Source organism: Ylistrum balloti, unplaced genomic scaffold (genome assembly GCF_031769215.1).
Source record: "Ylistrum balloti isolate Yb309-2 unplaced genomic scaffold, AGI_CSIRO_Ybal_v1 Utg369676, whole genome shotgun sequence".
NCBI lineage: Eukaryota > Metazoa > Mollusca > Bivalvia > Pectinida > Pectinidae > Ylistrum > Ylistrum balloti.
Window position 1 is genome coordinate 631,199 of NW_026781919.1, and position 12,890 is coordinate 644,088.

The 12,890-nt window shown below is 34.4% G+C and overlaps 1 protein-coding gene across 1 annotated transcript in view; it reads left to right on the forward strand.

Moving 5' to 3' along the window:
* The window catches only part of LOC132563734 (protein PTHB1-like), a 45,915-nt gene extending 39,034 nt beyond the window's left edge, over nt 1-6,881 (forward strand). Inside the window, exon 23 of the mRNA XM_060228487.1 lies at nt 4,180-6,881. The gene's annotated coding sequence lies outside the window, so the exon portion shown is untranslated. The remainder of the gene's footprint in view (nt 1-4,179) is intronic.
* The last annotated feature ends 6,009 nt before the right edge of the window (nt 6,882-12,890 follow it).

Genomic DNA, 12,890 nt, shown 5'->3' on the forward strand with positions numbered 1-12,890 from the left:
CTCTGTATTTTGAAAGAGAACCCATTTTGCCTTAATAAAACCTGAAATTTGTCCTATAAATACAAGACCCTAGTCTGCCCTGTTGTCTGCTGAAAGGATATTAATCGACACTGGTTCTTCTGTCAAGGTGATGTGTAGTGATTAAAGGGGGATATTTTCACAAAGTAGTGTGACATTCTTATCATATCCCTCCATCTATTCCTTAACAAGAGATCATTCTTGTCGTGGTTGTTAAGAAGATGTTCCATATATACGCTAAAACTATTACGTTTTGTGCCAGTAGTGAAGATGATTATAATGTCACCGTTTGATATGGAGTGATAGGCGCTTGATACATATATTAAAATTTTACATCGATTATGATGTCAATTGCAGATTTATATAACCCAGGTAATAGATTTTTAGGGGCGTATGTCCTCGTATGTTTGAACATATTAGCAATTCTATATTGCTGAAATTAATTATGACAGTGGTATTTGATGTTTCTCTACAGGGCGTTTATCCACACTTCTTAATCAAAATGATTTCAGTAGAAGGAGATACACAGCCTGATTCCTCAATTCCTAATTGAACTGGATTTAATGGGATGTATTGGAGAGAAAAAAAATACAAAGAATTATGGTATTAGACTGACAGATCAATTGGCGTTCCGCAGTTATACTAATAGATATATATTTACAGGAGGTTGCAGCATTACCGAGAGTTTTTCGTTTTATGAAATTGAATATTATTATGGCGAGTCATGTTTCATCTCCTCAATAAAAGAGTATTTGAAACTTTCCTTTTTTTGCAATGAAAATTAAAAAAAATAGAAATCGTGCCGTTACTATGTACAATTTTTTTTCATTATTCAGTTTATTAAAGTCATTTACAAAATATTTATTCAGGATTGTTAGGCATGAAATTTTCTTCAGATAGATATCTATATAAAATAAAGTTGTAGATATATACATGTAGATGTTGTTGTGATATGATGTAGTGTAGTTTCCAAGAAGCCAGAATAGTTTCATCTAAAATGTTTCACAAATGATTTCTAGTGGCATCAGATTTCCTTAAAATCTTACCTGGCTTTTAAGAAATAGCCTTCTTATTGATATTTATATAAAAATAGATATTTATATAAATCCCAAACGGGATACCTAACTAGAAGTTTTTTGTGTTCAATGTAAGTTTTCCTTCATTTATATTCTTTAAAGCCTGCATTATTCTGTGCCACAATTTTCTCGTGGTAAACGTTTTTGTGACTCTGACCTTCAATCTGGACACTGTGACCCAGACTGGACCTGTATCACAATTTCCTCTAGATAAACATATTTGTGACTCTGATCTTCAATCTGGACACTGTGACCCAGACTGGACCTGTATCACAATTTCCTCTAAGTAAACATATTTATGACTCTTGACCTACAATCTGGATACTGTGACCCGGACTGGACCAATGTCACTGTTCTCTCTAGGTAAACATATTATTGACCCTGACGTACAATCTGGATACTGTGACTCAGACTGGACTAGTGTAAACATTCCCTCTAAGTAAACATATTTGTGACTCTTGACCTACAATCTGGATACTGTGACCCGGACTGAACCAATGTCACTGTTCTCTATAGGTAAACATATTATTGACCCTGACCTACAATCTGGCACTGTGACCCAGACTGGACCAGTGTGATTAAAGGCTTGCTGTCTGTCTCACAACTCTGTGTTAAAATGAACAGCTCTTGTCAGTTTTATGTAAAGATGTTTCACTTAAGACTTTAAAGGACTAGACAATTCAGATTAATTTCGTTATCATCTGGGAAAATCCTAATAATCAAACTTAGCAGATAGGCTATAAAAAAAGTAAAATGAAATAGTTTCCAAAGAAGAAATAAATGGTCATTATGCTGAGACTTGAAACGGTTATAACTTTCCAGGCAAACTGGAGTTGGTGTTTTCTTCATAGTTACTTCAAGTTATTCATTCAAGTTAACAAAAAATGTTAAGTTATACATAAGTTGTAGCTATTTATCACAGCACTGGGTCTACTGTTTGGTATTGTAATACTGTAGAGCGATGATGGTGATGCCCACAACAAGTTAGCTATAATTTCTAACTGCAGCATTTCAGATATATTTTTGAAAATTTTTAATCCATTCAGAAACAGAAACTAACCATGGATGTCTTCAATATGTCAAGTAGACCCGGCAGAGGAGTAGATATAGAGAGTGTTTCTTGTCAACAATTGACGACAACATCATTATACTACTAGAAGGTTGTAACCAGGGAGTGTAAAAAAGGTCACAGGTCAAGGTTAAAACAGGCATGTGTGTATAATGTATCTTCTCTGCAACCTAGTTAACTGAATATTTCTCTTCATTCTATTAAGTATCAGATAAACCACCTGACACACTGCAGTCTTCTGTAATTATAGGGTAGTGACATATACATATCATCATAAACGTTTTCACAGAGCGTAAAATTTCACCATCCCAAATTATACAGAAATGTTTGTTACCTACTTGGTTTGTAAATAGAACTGAAATTGTTATTTTCGTAGACAAATGAATTTCATGTCTTTTTTCTTCACTACCACCTGCACAGAAATTGAGAAAAGTGACAATGGTAGACACACATTATCTGATTATGTAACAGGAGTCAAATTAACAAATAAATTCTGTATCAACATCATATGATATTTTATAGCTGTGTTTATGTATACAAATCTCTCTATAAATGTTAGAAAACTTAATTTAAGATCCCTACAATTAAAGTCTTGGTTCCTGTACCTGCACCAAAATGACTCTCAGACCTAATTGGGGTCATTTTGATTGAGGAAAGGTCAATAAATTCCTTAGAAATTGGAAACTTTAAGCCTTAAATAGCTGGAGATATAAAGTAGCGACAACAAGAATTTAGGATGACAGATATACAGTACAATTCAATGTATAGATTACACCCTATCTCACTGTTATGTTTATTTAGTCGCCATCAATCATTCCTCATAGGACATTGTGTTGTAGTTACAGAATCTAAAATTTACTGACAGCTATAGTGTTACCATGGTAACTGTTTGATACCCAATCCCTGAAGTGTTACCATGGTTACTGTTGATGCCCAATCCCTGAAGTGTTACCATGGTTACTATTAATTCCTGATGAGTGAAGTGTTACCATAGTTACTGTTGATGCCCAATTCCTGAAGTAATACCTTGGTTACTGTTGATGCCCAATCCCTGAAGTGTTACCATGGTTACTGTTGATGCCCAATCCCTGAAGTGTTACCATGGTTACTGTTGATGCCCAATCCCTGAAGTATTACCATGGTTACTGTTGATGCCCAATCCCTGAAGTGTTACCATGGTTACAGTTGATGCCCAATCCCTGAAGTGTTACCATGTTTACTGTTCATGCCCAATCCCTGAAGTATTACCATGGTTACTGTTGATGCCCAATTCCTGAAGTGTTACCATAGTTACTGTTAATTTCTGATGAGTAAAGTGTTACCATGATTACAGTTGATGCCCAATCCCTGAAGTGTTACCATGTTTACTAATAATGCCTGATTAGAGAAGCAACATCTTTGTGAGATAGAAACAACATTTTGTGAACGTATTACCATATGGAAGCAGTTGTGTTGTTAGGAACTGTTCCAGAATAAGATTTAGTCAATCTGCCATCAAAAGCAGATAATACCACCAAGTAAGAACCATATAACAAGAGCATATATGTCCTGGCCATTTGTTAACCCACTATCATCAGATGATGGGCTGTTCAAATTGCCCTACATCCATGGATCGTCATACGTTCTGCTGTCCATGAACAATTTTTGTAATCACTATTTCTTGAGACGTACTGGATAGATTTATCTCAAATTTTATGTATATGTTCCCCATTGATCCCTGGTTGTGCCTGGTTAGATTTTGGGACTGATCGGATAAACTAACTAGGTGACAGGTCTTGGATTTTGACTGTGAAAGTTTCTATAGAAGCACCACATGGATTTTTCTCCAATTTCATATGTAGATTCCCCTTGGAACCCAATTATACCAACTTAATTTTGAGACTGATCGAAGAAACAGAATCTCTTACAGGCAACCATTATGGATTTAGCAGTTAAAATTAATGTTGCTATTTCTTCAGAGGAATATTCAAATTTCATATCATTGTGTAATTAATACTGTGTTCATTTTTCTGCCAGGTCTATCTACCAAGGAATGAAAGTCAACAAGGTGAAGAGTGATTGTAATTCATCGCCTTCAGATCAAGAGGGAAACACAAATCCTTGTCACGGTGGAGATGATACCTCCATCTAATGGTACAATTTGGCATCCTTCTCAAGTGACATTTCCAGGAAAGGAGTGTGGCATTCTTCCCAGTTTTGAATCCATGAAAGGATATTGGCATCCTTCTCAGTGATGATGCATTGTGGGGAATATGGCATCGTTCCAAGTGATGATTCCATGTGATGATGCATTATGGGGGAAATGGCATCCTTCCTAGTGCTGATGCATTATAGGGGAAATGGCATCCTTCCTAGTGATGATGCATTATGGGGGAAATGGCATCCTTCCTAGTGCTGATGCATTATGGGGGAAATGGCATTCTTCCTAGTGCTGATGCATTATTGGGGAAATGGCATCCTTCCTACTGCTGATGCATTATGGGGGAAATGGCATCCTTCCTAGTGCTGATGCATTGTAAGGAAAGTGGCATGTTTCCTAGTGACAATTCGTTGTTGGGAAAATGGCATCCTTCCTAGTGACAATGCTTTGTTGGGAAAGTGGCATCCTAGTGATGATGCATTGTGAGGGAGAGTGCCATCCATCCCCGTTGTGCTACAATGACAACTCCCAGGATTTTTGTGTGTCAACCGTCCTCAATTTTTTGTCCATGTTGATGTTTATTTACATATGTATGCCACAAGGTATTTTGTCTGTCATTGTTTCGTCCAGATGTCGATTTCCGTCCATTGAGTTTCGTCATTGCATGAGACTCCCTGCCAAATAATATAGTGTTATTTTTGTCCAGTGTACCATAATTTATCAACATTTATTAAAACAAGTTTACTTGAAAAAAAAAATGAAAAAAAAGGTGATAAAATGTGAGTATTACTCCACCACGGTGCAACGCTTGGTATATTTGTGTCGTATTTAAGCACAAGTTATTACATATTTTGTTACAAATTTACAAATGAAATATAACAATGGTGTATAGTTATGAAAAGATAATTTATTGTTGTAAGTGTGATTAAGACTGATGACAAGTGAGTTGTACTTAACACAGGGCATTACAATATCAGAATCAGCACTACTTCAGTATTCATTTAGCATTACACTTATGAATTTCAAACTTTTGATAATTGCAAAATAAATTAGGGGATCATATTTGATAATGAACTTAACTTTTTTCAGTTCACTTTTATTTCTTAAAACTGAAAGAGACTTTCCACAGTGGAATAATGGAGAAAAATGAATAGAAACTAAACACTATTAGATTAACATAATGCTACTTTATTATGTACTTAATACCTTGTATTTATTTGTGATGAGTTACTTCCCTTTCTTACTCAGCAAAATACAAGTATTGGTAGTCTCTAGCATATTCATCACATCAGAAGTGGTTTCTGTTAATATCTGTAGAGGTTTATCAGTTATGTAAAAAAAGGGCAACTGTTATATAACCCACTTTAAAAAACATTCATAGCTATAAATTGTATAAAATTTTATCTCCCTTTCATAATGTTTCAGCTTTTATCTTAGAAATGAGATGTGGCACAGAGTGAAATTTCAAAGACAAAAGCTGAAAAGTGAAACATTCCAACTTGACTTTCAAATATCATGAAATTTGTCTTCATTCAGTGTTAACAAGTTGTATATTGGATGCAAATCATTTACAAGTTTGGACTTGTATTGGAAAGGAGGTACAAATAGCAACGTAGCATACCTCCTTAATTGTTTTGCTTATATACTTATTTCAATAAAGTCTATTTGGATTAATATGAAGCTATTTTTTTTAAGAAATCCTGTCTTCATCCTTTAGAAAGTTGTGTGGCGCTGTCTGTTTATATTAATTTTGTCAAATTTACCACAAAAATTGAATGTTGCCTGACATTACAGTAGATTTCTGTAGCCCTGCATAATGTGTTGGTCTTGAATGTTTTCCCCTCTGAATGTATCAGTTTAAACAGCTCAAAAATTTGTGTTCAGGTACCACTATAACAGATTACCTTGTCTGTATCTACATTAATGATAAATGTTTGGTTTTGATTGCTTTCTCATGTCATGATGTCCATTTTTCATGTTATTTATAAAAGAAAGATCTGATGCTTTTTTTTTTTGATTTGCTGAAGTTACTGTTTTCTGCTACTTTTGTGATTCACCTGACGGTAAATGAGTTTAAGCCTAGCTGTCTTCCTTTCACAACAAGACAGACATTTGGTTTTGATATAGATAGTCTTAAGGATTGTGTAAATGAATTAAGAAAACATATTTATAAACTTTCAGGATGATTCTATGATCTGTTTTATTGGATGAATGTTGAGAATTATAATGTATTGAATATATTTCATTTCTTACATAGATTAGAACTACCGTAATTATCCGGCAGTAAGCACATTAAGCCCATGCCTGGTAATAAACCCACCCATATTTAATTTATTTAACTTTTACTCTGTTCTGTAATAATCCCACCCTCTGTGTTAATGGAAGAAGTAATACCGATATGTATCGACCCCCGGGTTTATTACAGAACAGTTCGGCACTGTTGCTACCGTACCTGGTTATATGGACAAGGAAGGTTATTTTTTACCATTATACTTGTCTGAAATTTGTTTTTACTTTATGAAACAAGCACAATATTTCAAAAGCACCTAACTTGTACCTCATTTAGTTCAAATCAAATGTTTTGTGTGTTTTTATTTCATGCATATTTACATTCCTTTTAATGATTTTTTCTTTTCATTTAACATTTCTTGGTTGTAATTCAGGCTCCATCTAGATCAGAATTTAAATATACAGATAATTTAGATTCATACCAATTAGCACATATGTAAATCTCATTCTCCAGACTAGTTATTTGCGAGGATTTTCAGTTGTAACTCTTTCATGGCCACCAAGGTGTTGGAAACATTCAGTCAAATTCTGTATCATTATGTAACCTTGACAATGCCTGAACATTTCAATACTAGTCTACCACAAATAGATCAGTGGCATCATATTCAATTGAACGTTTGGTTCCAATGGATTATGTTGTCAAGCATGTTTATGATCATGAATTATGTACATCAATGTAAAGTTTTGACATGAAACAAACCGAATGAAATCAAATATAAAATTCATCAAATCATTTTTATGTTTTATACCTAGTGGATAAAGGGATTTTCATTATCTCTAAAGAGTGAAATGTAAAAAGCTAAATTATTACAGCTATGAAATGTGACAAAATCAAGATAGAAACTAACTGTTCAGGTAAGGAGATTTTCTGTTAACCTGATAAATTGCTTTTATTCTTTTCTTTAAACTGTCAGAGAAATAACATATATCTTTTACTTATGTAACTGCACCTGGTTTAAATGTGATGTTGAAAAGGAATTAGGAAATTCCAAATAACACAGACTGGATATCTCAGCTAATTGTTATTTCTTCTCCTGTTTGAAATGTCCAAACGAAAAAGAAAAAAACTGGATGAGAAAATTTCCACTAAGATTGCTATGTAATAGAATGCTTTTTATTTTGTTTACATTGTCAATAGATATCCACAATCCATAACAATATTTTTAAAAAAGATATTTTCACAAACTATGATACCTTCATTGTCACAAGGAAATCCCTCAGAAGTTCTTGAAGCCAACCTCATTAATGGAGGTGACCTATAGGTCCTGTTGGTATGTTTTTGACATCCTTCTTAACATCCAAGAAGGATAATAAGAAAACCTGGTTGTTAAGTAGATATGTGTCTACACAAATACATAGCTACAATGTTGTTAAAAAGTTTTGTTTTTTGCACTATGATGTGAAAATTTCGGTATATCAATTGTAAATGAATTTCTTGTTATTTATACCTGTATATGTGTGATGCAAAAATGTATGTTTATACATTTAAAAATGTTGTACATGTTCCACAGAAAAATAACCTCAACTAATGTTCCCTTTGTGAAGCTGCATGTATACATTGTACATGTGAAGAGGAGAAACCAGGATGTGTATTCCACAGGTCTGTAAGACAACCAGAAAAACCTTGTGGTATATTCTTAAATTTTCCTTTCCTTGAAACGATCTGTGATTTCTTAAATTTATTTTGTATGGTCAACAAGCTTTTATAACTATGTTTTCAAATTGGACCATTTAAATGTAAATAAAACACACCATTTTGAAATGAAGGATTTGTGATGTTTATTTTTTTGTCATCTTCTTTTCCTCTCATTTCCACATCACCAATTCTGAACAAATAATACAAGTCAAAATCGGCCGATCAAAGTTAAACTTAATGCATTGTTTTCTTGGAATACCTTGGTTTTGTATGCTTTTCTAATTAAAATGTCAAAATAGGTCAAGGTCAGTTTTATTGACATTACAATGGGAAGTAACATTATCGCGACAGAAATATGAAAAGAACATTTCAAAATGATGGCGATGGGGAAATTGTCATGACTGAAATATGGAAAGAACATTTCAAAATGATGGCGAGATAAAAGACAGAAAGTATTACGACATGAACATAAAACAGATTACATAAGACGACAAGTTTTACAGCTTTGTTTGTTGATTAGAATGATTCTACTGGTATACGTAATACAAGTAATGGTAACCTGCCACGGACTCACAACCTCCACCTTATGTATGATGATCCTTCGTGCCAAATCCCTGTGTTTGAAATACTCAATATAATACATGGTTGTCGATGTTAGGTTGATGTCATCACGATATATTTTCCCTGAATACCTTACCAAGCATGGCAAAGAACGGAGATCAAAACACCAATGACAACGAATACCTTAACAGAAACCAGCAAGAAAAGAGGACAACGGAGCGGAGACGGAGAATCAGCGTCAGAACTCCAGTAGAGATATGAAGGTCGGAACTGGACTCGCCAGATAGCGAAGAAAGTCCGGTTATATGACACAGACTGAAATCAGACTTTCGATACTCTTCAATTATGGAAAATGGATTTTCGGAAACAGATTAACGGAAACCGGACATTCTACACACGTATAAATCGGTATACCGGATATGAAATGAACGGAAACCGAAAATCTTCAATGGAAAAAGGATTAGTGGATGTAAAATATTCCAAGCCGGACTCTGGTAGAGAGGACAAGCGAGAACTGGATATTCTACAATGGAAACTACCAGTAAAGGACAAATGAACAGTATTAACCAGTGTAGACAAACTGTCGAAGACCGGAAAAGCAGAGTCAGGACTATCAACACCGATATGAAATAGACTCACGGGATATATTCTAAGTCCGTAATGGACTATTGGAGTCAAGTTGAGACTACCAGAAGCTAAAACAAACGGAGCGCATGTCACTACATACTTTTGATTCTAAATCCGCATGTATACTATAAGGAAACAGGAAGCCGAGGAAAGGACGATGTTTTCGTCAGTTGTTATTGAATTTACCTTTCTTATTTTCCGGTCCTAGTTTTATCGGGGACGAAAATATATGTCGCTAATTGCGCCAATACCAGTGATTGTAACAATGAAAAAGTATTCATGACCTCATTGGGGAAAAGATGAAAATATTGAAATAAAAAGATTCTTTTACCTCCTGTGATATAATGTTAGATGTCTCCTTAGTATAATTTTCTATACACGGTTCTTAATTTGAGAACTGATCATTTCTTAGATTGACCAAGATTGATGGGTGTTGTCGATGAAGCAGTAGATGTTTACTCTTCCGGGACACCTGGTTTACGTCTACGTTTTCAAATGTCTCGGTGTAGATATTTCATTTGTTCATATTTTTATCTTATTGTTTTATCAAAACTTGTGTTTTTAATACCAGAAGTTGACCTTGTCTGTTTTAAACGGTCAAAACATTGATCATAAATCTTACAGACTTTCTTTGTGGTTTAATTTGGATAAATGACTTTTTGATCATGTGTGGAGATGTAATTCTTATCTCAGTCTGCTGATCCTCTGAGGATCCAGCATGTTTGTTAGACAGTGTCTTGGTGTCACGTGACAATTCCCGCTGCCCCTAGCCAGCTGGTCGGAGGGGAAAACACCGGTTATCATAATTCCATTTAATACTGAGGAAAATGTGATAAAGCATTATCGAAATTGTGATGCTACGATGCTGTTTACTGTCAAAATTGTCTCGTGTCATACCTTCAACATGACATGAAACTGATGTGATATGCTCTCGGTCTGATGCCACTCAGTGGGACGCAGTACACAAGAAAAAACATGTTTTATCTCTTTACTCTTACTTTCGGTTCCCGATACATCTCAAACAAATCGTTTAAGAAATTAATAGATTGGCCATTTTCGTTTTTAACGTCTGATTGCGAAAAGAAATGCTTATATTTTTTATATAATCAAAAAAAAACACAAAACCATTTTGGTCGCTTCAACATAATGAAGTTTGACCTCAGCGCATCTTGTAACGAAACTTTAATGAAAAAAAATTTGTACTAGAATGTTTTTTTTTTCTTGTGCAATATTTAATAGATATGTATGTACTCGATGCTTGATATCGAAATATTTTAAAATCGTGACATTTCTTGGCTTGAACTGGATTTTCACTGTAAGTGTTGTAGTTGAAGCAGTTCTATAACAAATCTTACCGAAACACTTGTGTTCAGTGATCTCCTTTAAAATCTTCCCTTTGTTCATGGCTTTCTGCTGTTTTTTTATCAATGTTTAGATTCAGTAATGCTTTTTTAAACTTCTTGGAATTCTAGTGACGCTTTTATGTTATTATCCGAAAATGAAACGAGACGACACTCTGAACGCCTCTAAATTTCATGGAAGTTGAGAAAAAAATTCAGTTTACGATATGAAGTTGGACGTGTTTAGTTTAAACAATATTTTATTCAATGTTTAACATTTAGATATACATATAATTCAAATCTTAACTAAGAGGATTTGGTAACAAGCTTAAAGCTTATGTAAAACCATCTCCTAAAATGTTATACCATTCACATATCGACAGAGTGGTCCAACTAAAAAGGAATGCTGGTGGCAGCTATAAAATTACAATCCGAGTACTGATCATGTGTTTGAAATGTAGTCGCGTGCAAATTAGATATGAGTTGTTTTTAATTCCCTATATTACCTCTGAACTGAAGAGTGCAGAGAGTATAGAATATTATAACATATAACATAACATTTGGTATAATTAAGCATAGATACATAGTAAGTACAATAATAAAGTATATAGGTACATAATAAGATAGTTGTACATGCACATGGAGAAACCGACCTTATAATGTGGGAAGCATAATGATAAATACATTTGAGTAAGTAAAATATTGTGCAAGATATGCACTGTAATGATAATTTTGTAGGCCCACAGCACACAGGGGTTGGGGATACCCCTACCAGCAAGGTGTTGCAGGCTCTCAATTTTTTCACAAAAAATATAAATACATTATGCCATGCACATATATCATCATTTTAAAGCCCAATTGATGCATGCATTGGGTATAGTCATATTTGCAATTTGTAAGAATATAAGTGTAGTACACTATACAACATCATTATGCAATATAATGATAAGTTTGTAGGCTCACAGCACACAGGGGTTGGGGATAGCCCTACCAGCAAGGTGTTGCAGGCCCACAATTTTCACAAAAGATGTAAATACATTATGCCATGCACATATATCATAATTTAAAGCCTGGTTGACGCATACATTGGTTATAGTAATATTTGCCATTTGTAAGAATGTAAATATGGTACAATATGGCGACATAGTAATCATAAAAAATAATAGGTACATTATTTGTAGTGAAGGTAAATCATTATAAGTATATAATATGTCCATACTAAGGGCAAGTATATTATATTAACTAGGGACTAAATTTCATATTACTGATACATGTAAGTACTTTGCGAATACCGTTAAAGTACGTATATGTTACGTTGGTAAATAATGCGTGAATGGATATCTACATTCAACTAAAGACAAATATAGTATTTCTACGCAGTTTAGAGCGAGTATGGGTAAGTAATTTATGATTACATTGGTAAGAGGTACAAGATTTGCAATGAAAGTACATCGTGACCAAGTGATTGAGAACGAGATTGTTGTTAGAGTAAGCACAGTCAAGACGTGTTTGACGCTCGGTAGTATTCTTTGTGGTTCTGTTGTTTAACTTGCTTACTAACTAAGATAGACCAAGATTTACATGGCGGGTGTCGATGAAGCTGAAGACCCTTCCGGAACACCTGGTCTTATTCCCCTTGTACTTATTCAGGAACCTCCGTGTAAATCTTTCTTTCGTCACAGTTTGCTTTATTGACATTGAACTTGAGTTTGAATTCAGATTGTATGTAAGGCATTTTCTATTATTTAATATAGTAAGACTAACTTGTGCCAAATAATGTGAAGAAACAGGTTCAGGCGTTAGTGCCTTAATATTCACACCTTGACGAGTCATCCTTCGAGAGATTCTCGTAAAAAGGAAAGTTATCCAGGACCCCCTACTAAATCATAAAACTGAATCAATTTTGCACAAATAACTTCCAGTAATTTGAAATCATCAACCTGACAATTACTGCTATTATCCCGGAGTGAAAGCGAAAAATCGGATACCAGTTACCATACGGTGTCGATAACAACACGATAATGATATCAAAATGCCCGAGTTCCCCTGGAGTGGTACACGGCTGCAGTCCTGATCGCTCGATCGGTAATATCAATCACAACATGGCTGTGATATTGCTCAGCGTGATCTATCA